The sequence below is a fragment of the Rhineura floridana genome, chromosome 3 (genome assembly GCF_030035675.1).
Source record: "Rhineura floridana isolate rRhiFlo1 chromosome 3, rRhiFlo1.hap2, whole genome shotgun sequence".
In the NCBI taxonomy this organism is placed as follows: domain Eukaryota; kingdom Metazoa; phylum Chordata; class Lepidosauria; order Squamata; family Rhineuridae; genus Rhineura; species Rhineura floridana.
Window position 1 is genome coordinate 47,519,286 of NC_084482.1, and position 19,338 is coordinate 47,538,623.

A 19,338-nucleotide genomic window follows, 5' to 3' on the forward strand; every position below is an offset into this window, starting at 1 on the left:
TTACTTTTTTGAGGTACGAGTGGGTAATTCCTTTACATTTTGATTGTATTAGGAGTAATTTTATTACTTTTGAGGAGTACTTGTAATGTTTCCAGCATTGCATTTGGGCATTATTGGGGGGGGGGAAGCTGGGGAAGTCTTCTGCTCCTCTGATTTGCGACTGAAAATCATGTGCCTCGAACTTGGCTTCTGTGCAGCATCGCTCTTCCTTCCTGCTCTGTGGGTGGGTAGGAGGTGATGAGGGAAGAGGTGGAAAGCGAGACTGGGTGGAGTGGAGAAAACAATGGATGGTGGTGGAGAAAAATGGAGTGGAGGGAGAAAGGAGCCAGAGGGCAAGAACATGTATAAAGGAGGATAAAGAGGCAGCAGCAGAATGGAGATAAAGAACTGTGGAGGTGAAAAATGACCACGTGTGTATGTGAATACTGTGTTTGCACTTGGCATGCAAAGTGGCCTCCGCCACCCTCCCTAGCTACTTTGCAGCATTTGCATTTTGCATCTCAGGGGAAAAAGTTTGTTTGGGTGGATGTCCCTTAGTTGGTGGCAGGGCAGGGTCTGGGAGGTGGTTGAATGAGAGAGATTATGTTTGCTGGCTGAGAATGTGTGTGTGTGTGTGGATGGGATTGCACTTGGTTTGACATGCAAAGATCTGAGTAGTGGGCTCTGCCTCCCTCCCCACCTCCCTTACCAGCAGAGAGACCACCATTACTATCTCATGGATAAAAATAATTATTCTACTACCTCTGTGTGTGTGTGTTTATTTTTGATGTTGTTTTAGGTGACTTAGTGTGCAGCAGCCAAGGCCAGCACTTTGTAGGCACTCTGGTGTTTTTTAAAGTAACTTAAGTGTAATTGTAGTGATTACTTTTGAATAATGGTAAAGTAATCAATTCATTTCAGAACAATTGTAATTGTAATAGCAATTAATTCATTTATGGGGCCATGTAACAGTAATTGTAATTTATTCCTTTTAAAAATCTTCCAAGCTGTGCCTGGTTGCAGCCCAGATTCTTTTTTCTTCGATTTTTAGGTTGGGCTTCTTTCAGTATTCAGTATTACTTTTATATGCATTCCACCTTTCCTCCAAGAAGCTCAAGGTGGTATTAATGGATGTTTTACCCATGTTATCCTCACAATAACCCTGTGAGGTAGTTTAGTCTGAGAGTGACTGGATCAAGGTCACACAGTGAATTTGACTTATGAGTCCACTTAATATCCCTCTACCTTATTCCACTCTGGAATAAGGCATCTTTGGAAAAAATATAGAATTGAATAACTGGGGGGGGGATAATCTTTTCTAATAGGCCTAGAAATTTATGGAGTCCCTTGTTAACAGTCCTGTGTCATGCCTGTAAGACTAACCAATTCAGGCTGCAATGCTGTACATACTTATGGGGGAGCAATCCCCATGGAATTCAGTGGGGTTTACTTCTGAGTAATGTATTGTTATTGTGGCATGAACCCATATTAGAAATTGTGACAGCAGCGACCCCTTCTGAAACAAGGTAAGCCATTTCAGTGCTAAGTATTGATAAAACTTAAATGTTTAAGCGTCCACTGTGTCTTTGGAAAGGAGAAGAATAGGGAGAGAACCAGAACAGGTAAGGGCCACACAACATTTCTCCCAGCAGAGAAACAACTGTGTTCAGCAGAGACTCCTTCTGAACCAAAGTAAAACATTTTTCAGTTTAGTTGGCTACCTGTTTATAAAGCTGCTGTGCTTAAGTGTCCACAGTGTCATCGGGAGGAGGATGGGGGAAAAACCAGATGAACTTGGCCATGCCCCCATGACTACCCATAATGGTCACATCCCTGAGACACCCCACACACACACAGCAGCCCAACCAGGTACAGTGTTCACCAGCTGCCACTGTTTATGTGGGATGTCAGAATGAGGGGGGAATGTTCTGACATGATAAAATGGATTGTACCACTTCAGATGGCACAAGGGGAAGCCCATTTTTTATTTTTTACATGGAAGAACATTTTAAAGTGGTATCATTAGTCAGCACTCTGCCTCTTCAGAGAACCTTTATCACCTGATACATCAGGCTATATATGTGTGAGAACCACTTATTTAGATGATTATTCAACCAACACATTGTCTATTTAAGAATTTCTGTTTAGATCTTCATTGATGTAATAAACATGTTATGTATAAATGGCAACGGTTGTTTAAGAACCAACCTCACCAAAGCAAAGTTGTCTCCTCTAATGTGCTGAACAAGCAATCTGAGTGCTATGCAGAAATATATGCATCTTCCCTTCCCTACAAAGACTCTCTTCTGCAATTGTTTTTAAGTATTAGCAGTGGAGGTGGTGAATGACAATAGTGCCATTCACAACTCTGTATTTTTTTTTCTTTTTGTGCTTGAAAGCACTTCCTACTAAAGGAGAGACTTTGAAGTGTCCTCTTTGTTCCTCCAGGCTGGTTATTTTTAATCTAAAAGCTTTAAAGTTGTTCTTTAATACATGCAAAGGAATAAAAGATGCATGGTTTAAAAGGGCACAATCAAGTAAAAAATAATATATGAAGAAACAATCCATTTATTTTGTTGAATATATTAAAAAAAATAAAGATTTGTGTGTTTTTGTTTTTCTCCCATTAGCATGTTTCCATTCTAGCTATTTGGAGAGTCAGACTCCAGCAGTTAATATTCTTTCCTATTTCTGATCTGTACATCAGGATAAGAATTTCTGAGTTTCCTCTTTCACCTCCTTTAGAAAATAGCCCTTTCATGAATTAATCACTTTACACAATTATTTGTTTCACCTCTGGCACTGAACACATTAATGGCCTGAACGTGGACCCTGAACATGGAAATTATGAGTGAGAAGCCACAGAACAGCAGCAATGAATGTGTGAACAAGGCTAATCTGAACACAGTGTCCAGCTATTTTGAAATGCTAGGTTGATTCCAGTAATGCTTTCCTAGATCCATTTTAAAGACACCAAATATAAGTTGGTAAGTTCTATATACTTCACAGCCTGGTGAAAATTTTGCAGAAAGATACAGGAGTAGCGACCTACTATTTCTCCTAAAATGTCCGCTAAAATGTATAAAAGAGTGTGTGGCAACTACTGCAGCAACAAAGTTCTCATGGGCAGAGTAAAGTCCTTCTCTCTGGTAGGAGCATGTTGCACCCCCTTTAGCAACGGGAATAACACAGCCGGACACAGGTTTATGGGTGAAGTAAGGCCACAACTTTATTGATAAGAGCAAGTAAAGCGGGGTTGGCATGACAGTAGGGCAAGGATCAGTTTCATTCCGGCAGCTGGAGGAATGCTGAATCAACCAACAAGCAGTTGGGAACTACCCTTGGGAGTTGGCTGGCTTTAGACCTGAGTGAAGTGTGAACCCAAGGCACTTGTGGTCCCACTGACCAACCAGTGGGGTGGGGTTGTGAGTTGGATGAGGCGGTGCCCCCTCCTGAGCTAGGGGCGTGGCCATCGTGTACCCCCACTGGACTCCTTATGGGAGTCCCCCTTATGATTGATCCTGCCCAATGCCATTTCTGCCACAAGGGAGGGGAGCTGTGCCTCCCGACCCGCTGCCAATCCCATTCACTTGCTGAAACCAAGCCCATAGTCCTTTGGTGAGATTGCCAAGCCAGGCATCATTCCCCTTTGTGGAAAGATGAATTCCATCCATGTGATAAAACTCAGGGCACGAGCGCCTGATGAGTGGGTGACAAATAATGATGCCCTCTTTTGCTTGGACCACTTTTGCTGTGGCTCTGCTGACCCGGCAGTGGGTAACCTTGATGCGCCCCAGCTCATGTGCATTTCTCCACTGGAGCCTCGGAAGCCAGGCTGACCACCCCAACAACATGGATGGGTACCTTTCAGCCAAATGGGTAAGGTCAGATATTGCAGACCACTTCAAGTTGATGCCGGTCCGGGTGCCAACGTCATTCTCCCCCAGATGTATGAGCAGCAAGTCAGGAGGGCCATAGCGACGGAACTGTTGATCCAACAAGGGTTGAGACTGTTCCCATCTCATACCATGTCTGGATATCCAGCGCACTCTCGCCCAGGATGACACATGAGCTGTTCAGACCATAGAGTGGATCTACAGCCCCAGGTCTGGCTCCACCCCTTGGTTGTTCTCGCGAGACTGCCCAGGATTGTGGGTGATCTCGCAAGAGCGGGCTCATAGATGGAAGGATTCTAACTCTTCCCTCCCATTACTGCCTGGGGCGTGCTCCACCCCACAATTAGCACCCCATGCGGAGGCTCGAGGCTTGTCTTCTCTCTGCCTAAACAGAAATTTCTAATTTGCAGCACATTTAAAGAACATGGCCTCATCCAAAGAATCTTGGGAACTGTAGTTTGTGAAGGTCTCTGTGAGGGCTAAACTGCAGGTCCTAGGACACTTTGGGGAAAGCCATGTGCTTTAAATGTATGGTGCAGATGTTACCAAAGTGATTTTTTAAAATACATTCCCTTATTGCAAATTACATAACATAATTGTTCTTTAGGGCTAAATGGAACAACAATATTTAAATTAATGCTAAAGTGCCCAGGAAGAGATGATACCCAGTACGGTCAATTTTGGATCTGTTCCATGATGCTACATTTATAAAATGTCCTCCCCAAGGAGGCTTGCAAGCAGGAATATGAGGAACAGCCAGGTGTGCTACTGCTGGGCTAAAACTTTCTCAAAATGTATTGAAATAAATATAATTGAACACTGGATTGCAGGGTGTCTGTTTAAAACTTTGCTCAACTCTTCCTCCAGTCGCAATACCATTTTGAGAGAGAAGAAAGAGCAGGAATCAGATGGTCCTACATCTGACAAATGGATTAGGGTACAATGGTTAGTTCAGTGAAACCACAGGCAGTAGTAAAGCACCAAAAGTCCTTCCTATGAGTTGATGCTAACCCTTTAATGAAATATTACAGTGTTAACCATGTGCACAGACCCATCCGCCTATCCACCCTGTGGCTCCAATCTGAAGGGGGGGCAAGAGGCCAACCTGGGGACCACCCACCCCAGCTTGCAGCCTCACCTGAATAGGTTCAGGGGGCAGGGCTCATGTAAAAAAGCACCCAAATTAAACATGAGAGAAGGGGGTGGGGAAGGAGGCATTGTGTTTCCTCCCCCCTTCCCCCACAAAGAGTAGGGTCAATATATCCTTTGTGATGCTGTTTTGCAAAAGGCTTTACCTACAGGATGGTGGGTGCATTTTTGGTCTTTTTTGAAAAACAGTCATCCTTTTTTTAATGCCAGCTTCTTATCCTTTCTTTCTGTTGTTGTCCCGCGCAATGTGCTTTGGATTAAAATATTAATTAATAAAAAATCACACTGATTTTGAATTGGATGCCCAGTCAAAATCAGCAGGATGTATTTGAAAGGGCTCTTCCAATACTGGTCCATGAAATAGTTGATTTGACACATTGGCACCTATGAAAGCAAATCCTCCAGCTAAATTTCAATCTTATGATACTAACACCCAAGCAGGGCAAACCTATGCCTTTCTACTTGGAAGAAAGTTCCCCTGTAGTTCAATGGAAAAATGAATATGAGTTTTTCTGTTTGTATGTAGTTTTTAGTTAGCAGGGAGGGTGCATTTTGTCGGTATGGTAACATAATGTTTTAAAAGTCAATCTATTTAAAGTTTAGAATATTGACTAATTTCTACATTTTATATATAAAAAGTAGTTTTACTGACAAAGTTTTTCCCTTTTTTTACTGTGCAGCAGACACAACTGTTTATGTATTGTCATAGAAACTAACAGATTAAAAATATTTCAGTACATTGTCATAGCTTCTTTAAGGCTCCTTTTTGAAAAGGCAAGTGCAAGATGTTAGCATTTGAATCCCATACTTTAAAAGGGGCGGGGGGAGAGAAAATGAAAGAAAAGCAAGCTGCAGTTATGTTTTCAAAATTTCCTCCGCAACAATGGAGTCTGTTTTTAACCATGGTGTAGCTTACTTACTGTGTCAGACATTTATATTCAAAGTAGCCAGTAAAAATTGTGGAATGCAAAATGCAAAAGCCTAAATACAATATGTTGCCTGTCTGTTACCTGCCAGCCCCTTGGCTAAATCAGTTGACCTGCTGTGGAATGCTCACAAATATTTGAACTGTGGAGGGGGGCTAAAGGGTAGTTCTTAGAGTGTTGGCAAACTATGACAGAGCTGAAGCACTAATAAACCTCACCTAGTACTTAGGGGCAGGGATGACTTTGTGCTGTTTACCTTAAAGGTAGACAGAAGGACATTGGAGTTGGGAAGCAGAAAGAAGAACCCAGTAGGAAGCACACTGGGAAGCAGAAATACCACAAGGGAAAGTGATGTGATGATCTCTGAGAACTGGTTCATGGCAGATGGATCACAAGATCAGAGCATGTAGGCATTTCACCATGTAGATCAGGTGCACCATCTTATTTAGAGCACCACACTGGGGCCATGTGCTAACCTGCCCTGAGAATTTCATGTTTCCAATGCTTTTAAGTGTAACCTGCAGTCAAAACAGATTGCATTTATTCATTTATTTGAGGAGGAGGAATATCCTTTATCAGGGCATAAGGAAAATGTTTTACAAGGCACAATAATCTGTTCAGTTCTTACATTGCATATATAAAATAATAAAATTGGATAAAATGATAAAACACATCTTTGAAAAATGACAGAAGAAAGGAAAGATACTAAAGGAGAAACAAAAATAGTGCTAGGAACATTATGCTCAGTGCTGAGTCAAAACAGGAGAAAAGACGATATTTTGCAAATATTTTCACTCCTATGAAATACATTCCATTTTTCAACCCTTTGTAAAATTGTGTGAAACTGTAAAGTGGTGAGTGTTGGGCATGTTTCTGGCCCGCTTGCACTGGTTGCCGATTTGTTTCCGGGCCAGATTCAAGGTGCTGGTATTGACCTATAAAGCCTTACACGGTGTGGGCCCGCAATACCTGATGGAACGCCTCTCCCGCTATGAACCTACCCGTGCACTTCGTTCGACATCTAAGGCCCTCCTCCGAGTACCGACTCATCGAGAAGCTCGGAGGGTAATGACAAGATCCAGGGCCTTTTCGGTGGTGGCCCCCGAATTGTGGAACAGTCTCCCCAAGGAGGTACGCCTGGCACCTACGTTGTTATCCTTTCGGCACCAGGCTAAAACCTTCCTATTCTCCCAGGCATTTTAATGCATTTTATATATTTTAATGTTTTAGTTATCTCAATACTGTTTAGTGTTATTATGTATCTGTATTTTATATCTAGTGATTTTTGTTGATTTATTGTATTATTGTATGTTGTACACTGCCCAGGGAGCCATTGGCTATGGGCGGTTTATAAATGAAATTAAATAAATAAAATAAAATAAGTAGATATTCCCATTGCCAAGGCAACTAGATCAATACACTTTTGCTCCAGACTGAATTATGCTACATTCACTGTGATGCATATTCAAATGTGCATCCAATTGGACATTTCCATCCACATTCTGTTCCAATTAGTCATGTCTATATGTACACACTGATCAGATCTGAGTCAAGGTGAAAATCTTTCTATGCCAGCAAACAATGAAACTGCTAGTGCACCATGCCAAGCTAGAAAGTATCAGCCTGGATTGACTGAGCAATGACGATGCATTTCTATTTGCCCCCGCCACCAAGATTTTCAGTATGGCAACAGCATTCCCAGTGCGACGAACCTTGGGACATGTAGTTTACATATTCATGACAAAAAACTAGGGGTATGGCATAATGCCTTCCCCCCAATCTACCACCCACTTTGCAGTAGGTGAATTGTTGGAGAGTGTTTCAACAATTTGGGGATGGGGCTTGAGAAGGAAGCTGCACCTTAGTTTTATAAGACTGGTGGGGTACCTTCCTGGGTGGATGAGAGCAAATGCCAGTGAGGGGCAAGGCCAGAGGCAAAAGTGGGCAGAGCAACAAATGTATATTTTACCTTTGTACAGTAGACTAGTTTCTACATATGCTCCTCTCTATACTTCATCTGGGCAACCAAGAGGCATTATCAGATTTGAAATATTCATTCCAGCCATGTAAGTAGTGCCTTGTTTGCCGCCCTGGGCTCTTGCTGGGAGGAAGGGCGGGATACAAATTAAACAAACAAATAAATAATAAATAAGTAAGTACTCTCAAGGAGGGTGCGAAGCAGGGCTGGGGGAGGGGAAGAGAAGATGTGCCTAATGAAGGGGTGTGGCCTTTGGAGAGTCCAAGGGCTAGACAGAGATGCTTGGAGGGCTATGTGTAGCCCCTGGGCTGAGTTACCCCATCCCTGTTTTATACAGTGTGGCAAATGGTGGATTTCTTTTCCACCGTTCTTAGTCTATATGAGGAAAGCAATGCAATGTGGTGAGAGGTGGAGGCAGTTTCCTATTCCTGCCCTCTTGTCCACTGGGGAAGGAGAAGTAGGATTCAAATCTCAAACAAATGCTAGAGCTCTTCTGGTGGATGCAGTAGGGGCTGGTGACTCCAATGTCAGTGGGGCAATTAAGCTGCTCTGGATTTTTAGTCTGAACTTTCATGGAGTTTTCAGCACCTTGGACAGCTCCTTAAAAGTTCAGACTAAAACCCAGAACAGATTCACTGCCCTACTGACATCAGTGCCGCCAGTCTCTGCTAGGGATGGGCAAATATGTCAATTGTGGTTTCTCTCTTTCTCATTTGTCCACTTTTACGTTCATTGTTCTCTTCATTTCCACATCAGTTTGCAATTGTTTTTAACAAAAAGTCCTCATGAAAATTTGTCTGTGTTTTAATGTAAATTTCTCCTAGCATACACATTTTTGTATGCAATTTTGCCATATGTACACGTTTTTTTACAAAGCAATTCCCCCTAATATAATGCATTTTTGTAATTTATTACAAAATTTATTAGCACTAATATACACATTTATAGGCACACTTTACCCTAATATATGCATTTTTGTACACATTATGTGGCTGAAGGATTGCACTGCAACATTCAGAGAAGGGCAAATTTTAAAGGACGGCTGTGTTTCGGTTCGCATCTTGTTTTGGAAAGTGCATACTAGGCACTTTAAATGCAAACTGAATCAAATTTCTCCTCTGTCCCTAGCCTTCACTGGGTGGATGGATATCCAGTAGTCACCTTTCCCCAGGCCCAGGATGACATTTTACATAGCTACTTGTCTCCTGGAGTGGGGTGGAGGCTTAGCAGACTTGTGCGGCAGCAGGGAAGGCATTCAGAGCCCATCACATTCCCACTGATTCCACTGGGATCATGATGCGATCCAAATTTCAGAATTGGGTGGGGAGGTTGAAATATATTCAGGTTATTATTCTTTTCTTTTTTTTAATAATGCCCAGTACAAATCCAGCCAAGGGATTTTTTGCTGATCTCTATTGAAAAATAAAAAGGAACACGTAGATTTATTCTGGTTTGCATTTGCTTGATGGTAAGTTGTCTTTTGCTTATGCCTTAAGTCTGTGGTTGATGGAAAATAAACAGCATCCTGGGATTCATGAGATTCATGAGAGAGAGAAGGAGAAGCAGAGCCCATTGGTGTAGGTTCATGTATGTGTATGTGTTAGGGAAGGAAGGTGAGACTGAGGGTAGAGAAAGAAAGGCCTAAACAAAATTATTATTATTATCATCATCATCATCATCATCATCTATATCTATCACCTGCCCTTCACCCTGTCCCAGGCCAGGCTACAACAATTTTAAAACACAGCATTAAATCAAACCTCCTGCAACTATTCATCTGCTTCCCTCTTCTGCCTGTTCCACTCTTGTCTGCTACAGATTTTGTGCTGTCCATCTTCCTCCTCCAAGAAACTGTTGCTATGTGTGAGCAAAGGGCCAAATCAAACCTGGCCTCACAAACATGTCAGTGTTTTTCCTTGGCTCGTGGTATAAATCTAAAAAAAAAATCTGTTAGCATAGGGCTTAGGTTTGTTTATTTTTTTGCCAGCTGCAACATGCTACCCTCTTAGGGGATCACCTAAAACCATCGAGGGTTTAGGTTGGAGTGGCACGTCAAACCCAAGCTGCAGCCTCAGCCCTCTCCATGAATTACAACCTTGTCAGAAACCATTTTTTTTTTAAAAAAAAATCAAGGCACGTTTTCTATCAAATACCTGCACATTAAATTATATTTCTGGTGCCAGCCTGACACACACACCTCACTCACTCTCTCTCTCCTCAACTCCACCTCCTCATATTTTCCACTTCTTCTCCTATGTTACAACACAGGGTATTTTTGTTCCTGGGGAACAAACTTCATGCTGATATGAAAATATCTTTGAAATTTTGTTTCTGGTGTTTGCCTTCACACATCAATCAATGTAGCCTCACTGATCAACATATATCATTGGCAAGTATATTGGGCATTAGCTGGGAGAGGGGACATACCTTTGCTTGTTTGTTGAATGCATAGGACAAATGGCTTAGGTTAGAAGGCCATGACTGAGGAGATTCTAGTTCCATTCTTTAATGTACCATAACCTTGCTTGGTTTTTGGCAAGTCATGCCCCATCTTCCCCTACTTCACCTGATAATACTAGTTCCTTACTTCGTAAGAATGTTGTAAATACATAGGTAAGATTTTGCAGTGGGTAGGGGAAAGACTGGTATCAATACTTGTATTAAGATTAGATTTCCTTCAAACTTCTAGGCCAGCCAATGGTGGAAGCGGTAGATTTAAAAGGGAAAAAAAGTGCTCTAAAAACAGGGGTCCATATCCTGATATGCCACAATCTATGTATGAGGAATAATGATTATGATGATTCTAGGCAATGCTTTGCAGTGTTCAGAATACTTCACATACATCATTTTGAAGCCAAACCAACAGAGAAGATCTCTAATTAGGGCTTATTTTTATTTATTTATTTATTTATTTGTATCCCGCCCTTCCTCCCACATGGAAGCCTAACTTCGTACTAAAAATGCTGCTTTTACCATCGTAATAGATTTTCAAGGTCCACACTTCTTGCTCAATGGTAGCTTCCAATCCACTGTTTTGCATTCACACAAGTAGGCATTCCTCTGGGAAGGATTAGTGTCACTGTTTCTTTGTGACCCCACCCCCAATTTTACATGTTTAATACCTCCAGAGTATCGATATGGAAGGCAATGATTCCCTCACTTGCAATCCCCATGACTGTTTGGGTTTCAAGGCTAAAGCCAGGAGAGCACCTCTGCATGCAATTGACAAGAAACAATGAAACTGACTAGACCTCTCCCTCCCCTTCTCCATTGACCAAGCCTGAGTGGAAAGGCAGAAGGGGGGGAAGTGAGTGAAAGGTAAAGTAGGCAGTGGCTGCGGCAGCTGGGAACTGCTGACATAAGGATTCACCCACCCACTAAAAAACATCGAAGCAAAGCTGAGCACAGCACAGATGAGACAGTGTTTCCATCCCTTTTCACATTATCAGTGGATTGAGTTAATACTGATTTAAAGGGGAAAACTGTGTGATAGCCTCTGCTTGCCTGCAACATCATGTGAACCATGAGAATTAAAAGGGGGTGCAAGTAGCACCAGACACACAGTAAATCGCCATGAGGATAAGCCCTTAGTCTCTCATACATCTTTTGTTTTGCTAATTAGCAGCTCCACAGACTGAACACTGGAGAAGTGTTGCTCTGAAATAAAGTGTTTAACCGTTTCTTTTTATGCCATTTCCCCAATGTAAATCACATGAATGGAGATGTAGCATATGTGAGTATACCTGGTGGGACACTTCAGGATGCTGTCCTGTTACTTTTTTTGCAGGAAGCCCCCTCCCGAAATCCTTCTGTCTCTACAGCCAGTCAGGCCACTGTGACATCCTTCCCCAGCACCACCTGTGAAGCTCTCACTTGTGGCTACCAGCAGACAGGATCGTCAGGTTTATTTTTACCTGTCACCGCACTAGCACAGATCTCAGAAGATCCCCCTGCTAGGCCTTACTACCCAACACTCTGTATATCTTATAACCTTTAGACTGTGCCTTAGTCTCTGCCAGGCTATCTCAATACCTTGTGTCTATGGGTATAGGTAATTCCCAAACCCCCCTGCAGCCTCTTGCACTGAAGCTTACAGCCCTGGGTTTCTCTGTGGTACTAGATACAATATCTTTTCCTCCGCCGCTGCCACCATTTGATACAACTGTTCAGCCTTGGTTACTTGCTATCCCCCCTGGTTTGTGTTTCCCAGCTGAAGGAATCAGGCTTTTGTTTAACCAAGAAATATTTATTAAGAATTAGAAATAACAAGATTACTTAAAAAAATGTTTCACAAGCGTATGGCTTCATCTATATTCTGTTATGTACTTGACTTCTTACTAATTGCCTCAGAACTCCGACTCACTCTCAACAACAACAACAACAACAACAACCTCCAATCACCACCTCACAGCCACCACTTCAATTCACCACCAAACCTCCACCCAGATTCAACTGTCATTCTTCCATTTATACTCCCAGCCATTCAAATGCTCAGCCAATCATTCAGCATTCTACTGCTCATGTACTCCCCCTCCTCTTTCACTCCACTTACCATATATCTTCTATATAACCAGCACTTACCATATTTACAATATAAGCAGGAACATCACAGCCACCACAATTCCCTAGCGCTATGTATGCATTTAAGATCTACTCCCTTTCCTTGTGCACTTGTGTTTAAAGGCTACCCCTTTCCTCATTGCCCTGGGAGAGATGAGCCTTGAATCCAGTGAGGTCAGCAGTCAGCATGGATCACCTTGCACACTGATTGTTGTTGTGGGGAGGAGAGAGTCATGGGGAGTTGAGAGAAAGAAGTTTACAGAGTGGAGGGAGGACAGCCAAGCCCAGGTATTTACTTTCTAGACAGGGGTTCCCAAACTGTGGTCTGCACCTCCTTCACCCCATGGCTTGGGCTTCCTTTTTAAAGAAAAACTATGCTGGAGGCTTGGGGCAGCTGGAGGGTGGGGAGGGATATATGATCACTGCATGCTCAGGCTACCAGCCAGCAACAAGCTTTGGGGGAGACGGGGCTTGTTTTTTTTTAAAAAAAAGATGTGAATGGAAGGATGGAGCATTGGATGGGTCCCTGCATGCCGAAGATGCTGTTGTCTGTGAGCAAGGTGGAGGTGGTGGCAGGTGCTTCCTTTGCCCCAAGGCGGAGCTTGACTGAAAGGGTGTGTGTGCTCAAGTAGCATGTGCATAAGAGAGGGGGGTATGTATGCAAGTGTGCTTACTTGCTGAATGGGGAGGTGCTCAAGTTGTGTGTGTGAGGGAGAGAGAGAAACCTTTTGGGGGACTGGGGCTTGCTTTTAAAAAAGTTGTGAAGGGAAGGATGGAGCAGTGGGTCAGCTCCTGCATGCTGGAGATGCTGTAGTCTCGAATGCAAATTGTAATGCAATATAAGAAATAAAAGGACAGGTAAAAATCATACAGCACCTAGCACAGCACATTGCATTTGCTATAACAGGCATTTAAGTGGTCCTCCAATACCAGCAATTTTCAAGTGGTCCATGGGGGGAAAGTTTGGGAACCACTGGTCTAGATTTAATGAATTTGAGACAATTCTTGTGCTCTTATCACAATAACGCTGAGATCAGATCTGAAAGCTTATTTTTATTGTATAATCTTAGAAGGCTGTATAATCATAAAGGGTTGTGGCTGTGAGTGATGTGGCATAACTCATGAAAGGACTCTGCACTTCTAAATTTGCCACTACACTACTAGTTTGGCAACATCTGATGGGCCAAAGGTTCTCCACATCTGTTGTATTAGTGAATTTAAACCCCTGTAAAATATTTTAACCAGGCTTGGTCAGCATTATCAAAACAAGTAAAACAGTGTCCCCCTCCATATGTTCCTTTTAATTGCACATGCATGACAATTTGTGCTCATGATGCTATTGGGGCAGTCATACATGATCCTGAGTCCAATACTGTTTGTACCTACAAATGTTTTGTGGTGGTCACACTGCTTCATTTCCTGTCAGTGCATATCCCACAACTTCCTGCTGAACTTCTCTACTGTTGTATGCCACAAATGTTCTGGCTTGTTTTGGTCCTGCTTTTGTTGAGCTATAGTCTCTGTGGACAGCAATAATGTGGTTGCTTTGGGGAAGCACTGCAGAACAAACTAAAGCAGAATAAATCCACCACTAATGCACTATTAATGAACATGTTGCAGAAACACCCACAATAGAACACCAATCTGGAGAGGCCCTCTGAGTGTGTGTGTGTGTGTGTGTGTGTGTGTGTGTGAGAGAGAGAGAGAGAGAGAGAGAGAGAGAGAGAGAGAGAGAGAGAGAGAGAGAGAGAGTGTGAGAGATCCATTCCCAGAGGGGGAAGTAAAAATATCTGAAAGGCATGCTACTGCTGCAACCTACACTCTATTTATATATATTAAGGTAACTAAAACCATCACAGAAGAGATGAACAGCTGAGGTACATTTCCTAAGGGCAACCTGTCACTGTTCATTCCTCATTTTTCTGTGTCTGTGCTTTTATTGATGCTGCTATGCCCACTGCTTCTGTGCTGGACACTTTGCAGACACATAACTGCCTCTTCCTAGGGGCTTACGATCTACATTGGATAATCATAATGCCATCATTAAAAAAAATGTACTAGGTGCTAAACTGCTCTGAGAACTGTCGTTCTGTGAAGGGAATAAGGGGTTCATCACAACTCTCAACACTCTTAACAAACTACAGTTCCCAGGATTCTTTGGGGGAAGCCATGATTATTTAAAGTGGTATGATACTGCTGTAAATGTGTAATGCAGATGGGGTCTTAAATGTTGCAAAAAAGGTGCCATACAAGTTTCTTCTTCATGTTGATATTGATAATTTTCTATTAATACTGTTTTTCTGGCATCTAAGAACATCCATCTATCCATGTGGAAAACATTCTCACAACCCCATCTAGTGCTGTACAAAAAACAATAGGAAGCCCCACAAGGGACCAGAAACCATTTTAAACTCTCCTCAACCAAGGAGCAAATGCCCTTGCAAGGCACTTTTATATTGAACCAATGGCTTCACTTCTGCTAGCACTGGGGCTGAGCTAGGATCAGCCTTGGGGTCTTATATGCTATTGCAGTGTCATGCAAGATCTGTATTTTAAGAGATGTCATTTTATCTGCACCCACTGGTTTTTCTGAATGTCATTGAACAGAATACTTCATAAGCATATTTGACGATCTAGCAGCAAAACAAAAATTGTTATGGGGTTATAGATTACTGGAGATGACGGACCTTATTATAAAGAATTGGATTAAGGATCAGTTGGGTCAAGTTTGGAGGTATCCTGGGAACCCAAGGGGTGCAACTAGGTTTCTGACTCTTCTTCACCAAGTAGCTTTCGTTGTTCCTGCCCTCTACCTACTAACTGCCACATTAGAAAGTAAAGATAATTTACTGACTTATTCAAATACTGTAGTAGAAAAGGACACCACTGTGTCACTTCGTATTTGTTGAATTATGGATTTTTTTCTGGTTTCTGACTAATCAAGGAATATGTCAAAACAACTCTTAGGGTGTAATTTTGAATTGCTTTTCAGACATGCTTTGCTCAATCTAAGAGGCCATCCACACTGGTCATTTAATCTGGATTTGCAACCATTCATTCATTCACTTTGTATGTAGCATCCCAATTATTTTTATTTATTATAAATATTTGTTCCGATCCTTCATAAAAAAATATTTCAAATAAAAAAGCATAAAACACCAATCCAAAATATAACAATACAGCATCAGATACAGAATGGAAAACTCATATTCAGCCATCCTCAAAAACCTGAGTGAAAAGGTATACCTTGTTGAATTGCTAAAATGTGTGCAACATGAGTGTCAGACACACATCCACAGGGAGGCAATTTCAGAGCTTGGGGGCCACTACCAAGAAGGATCTTCGACATGCTGAAACACTTTGAATTTCTGAGAATGTTGGACTTGGTAACATAGCCATCCCCAATGAATGCAGCTCCTGGTTGGGTCTGTGGGAGTAGTCCATCTTCCATGCATGTGGGACTCAGTGTAAACCTTGAATTGGGCTCAGAAGCAAATAGGCAAATAGTGTAGTTCTCTCAAAATAGATGTTCCTGTTACATGCGCCCTCCCAGCCAGGCCCGTAAGCATTCTGGCAGCCACATTCTGTATGAGTGGCAGGTTTCAAACCTTTTCAAGGGAAGCCCCTAGTACAGTGTATTTCAACAATTAAGAAATTGCCAGAACATGGATCATGGTTGCCAAGTCTTCTCTCCTCAGGAAGGGCCATAGTTGGTGAACCAGACATAGCTGCAAATAGGCACTCTTTGCTACAAAGGCCACTTGGGTCTCAAATGACAGTGACAGATCAAGGAGCAGCCCCAAGCTACAGACTTGCTTTTTCAAAGAGAGTGCAACCCTGTCCGTGACAGTCCATCCAACTCCTGGACTCAAGAACTCAGCACACAGAATGCCACTGTCTTGTCTGAATTCAGTATCAATTTATTTGTTCTCATCAAGCCCATTTCCACTTCCAAGAACCTGAGCTGCCTCTCCTGATTCAGATGGAATGGAGAGACAGAGCTGGGTATTATCCCTCCAAATCTCCTCAGGACAACTCCCAGTGGTTTCACATAGGTGTGAAATAATAGGAGTGACAAGATAGGACACCAAAGGTCGATTCTCATGTGGTTGAGGGTGCCAAACAGTGACTTCCCCCTTGTCACCCACAGGAACCTGTCCCATAGGTAGAAGTGGAACCACCACAATACACTGCCTCCCATACCCAGCGTGAGGAGAAGCAACAGCACTGCATTCCCCTTGTTTCTCTCCCAACAGAGGTCATCAACCAGGGCAGTTTTGTTTCCATATCCATGCCTGAAACCAGATTGAAATGGTTCCAGATATTCTTCTTCCTCCAAGCATTCCTGCAGCTGGGTCATCACCAACCTCTTGAGAACTTTGCCAAAAAAGTGGATATTTGTGCCTGGCGATAGTGGACCCATTTCTAAGTCCAAGGACATGGCACACTACCACCTCCTTCAAGGCAGATATCATTCAAGATTGTCTCTGTGAGGTGTTTTCTCCATGATTATTTCATTTTCTTCCTGGAGTGTGTGGCAATTTTTCAGCTCAGACAGGATTGACTGGCAATTACTTCCTGTGTAGCAGTTTGTAGGAAACTCTTCTGCTATTTACTGGGGAACGTCCAGTGATGTTTGTTGGGGTCAAGTCAACTATTACATCACCTGCCTTTTTTTTTGGCTCTGGCCCCATTACATCTTGCAAGGGTATCTGGTCTGTTCCAGAGAACATCTGCACACTGGAGTATTTTTTTATTTTATTTTGTGCTATGTTGTAATACCATCATACAGTGATAGTGGTATTTGACTATGGCTGTATTGAACTATGGCTATATATTGCAGTAAGGTGCCAAAGTGCAATCACTGAAAGTTAAGAAGTGAAAGTGTACAGAGATATGCACACAGGTGTGTGCTTCTTCACACAACTTATAAAAGGAAAAGAAAGATATAAGGCTACCTGCCCAGCATGGGACCAACTCATTGGTGGGGATAGAATATTGCAGGATATAAACACAAAAAAGAACACTACCTCTTGGAGTTGGGTGAAAGTATTTAGCCCCAGATTTTTTTCATTGGTCTTAGGAACGTGTGAAAATGCCCCTCCAAAGATTAATTTTGTATGTGTGTGTTTGTGCGTACACAGGGGCATTTTATTAAGTTTTGGCTGAGGAGTCAGCTTACCATTAAAGATGAAGTGGCAAATTGTCTCTCTCTCTCTTCACACACACACACACACACACACACTTGTTGTCTCAAGCAGCAGTTTACTGCCCTCAACGCCCAGCAATGTTCCTTTCTAATTTGGAGCAGTATGCTCTAATGGGAACAATGCTATGTGTTATATCCATCAAAGTTGTGCCATTTGTGCAATGACTTCCACTTGCACAATGGAAACTCCCCTCCCTCTCCTTTCCCTCTGTGCCCTCAAGCCACCCCCAGATCTGCTCCTGAGGGTTCAGGGAACCACCCAGAATAGATTTGGGGACATGTGGAGGGGGGAAGATAGGAATGGGAAGTTCTGTTGTGCAAGTGGAAGTCCTTTTGCAAATAGGACAGCGTTGTTGGACACAACTCTACATCATGACCTAGAAATGAAGGACATACACTCTTTTCTGTGGGACTGGGTTGTTCCATGATTAAAGAACTTTTGGAAATTATTTTAGTCTCCACCAGCTGACCACTGCAAAACTATCCATAGTCATCTGTGCTTAATATGGTAGCAAAAGCAGCAGCATCCTGAGTGCATGGCAGAGAGGCTCTGAGAGGGCATTTGGCTTGGCTGACTGATGTTTGAATAGCTAAGGCCTGTATCTTTGGACTGGCATTGTATTTCTATAATGCTTAAAAGATGTGTATATGAGACACACATACACTTTGCCCTCAGTATTATTCCATTAAAACAAATGTTAATATAAACCAGTATGTTTCCTCTTATTTTACTTCCCTCCATTCCTGAATGTTTGTGGAAGCGAGCGAACAATAGACTAACTATATAAGCAGCTTACTTGATTATTAATTTAAAATCTTCATAACAGCTAAATATGATTTGTAAAAGCACTTTGTACACTGAATATATTTTAGGAATAATAAATTATAATAGCTGAGTGGAAATTTGAATAGTTGAATTTTCACCTCAGTAATTATATTCCACGCTGCGAATAAAGACTGTAGGTTGGGCCCTCAGGTTAAGAGTACAATTTTAGGCCTAGAGTGCTGTCAACTCAAACCAGAACCAAAAGACACACACAGAAAAAAAATGTTCCATGCTGGGGGAAGGAGTCATATTGGCTTGCCAAAATCCTGAGCAGAGGGGAGCAATTTGCATAATCAGGTACATAAATTTACATAACATCCGCATAAAAAAATAAAAACAGGCCAACTCAGTGTTTTCCTTTACCTTTATTTAATAAAGAGATATAATTCAATTAAAGATAATGCATACAATGACCTCTGTTTCCAAACCAAGTTTAAACAACAAATGATAATGTTTGAACAGGTCCATAGATTATACATTTAACCTACAACAGAGCTATAATAAGGGAAAAGGGGAGGGATAATGTGTTTCTGTGTGTATGCATGCTTTTAAAATGACAGACCAAATCTCCAACAAGAAGTTACTCTATTATCTGACTTTTCAGTTCTGGAACTAGAGTGATGCTGTGAGATTAAAAACAGTTTGACAAATGCCTCCTTTTTGTAGAACTGCTTAATACCTTTTTCATATACATGACATAAAATAAAATACATTATCGGGCTGGAAGAGCATAGAACATTTTGTGAGGGAAATGATGGTACACTTTTCTTTTAAAATTGCTACTTGTATTATTAAGAACATAAGAAGAGTTCAGC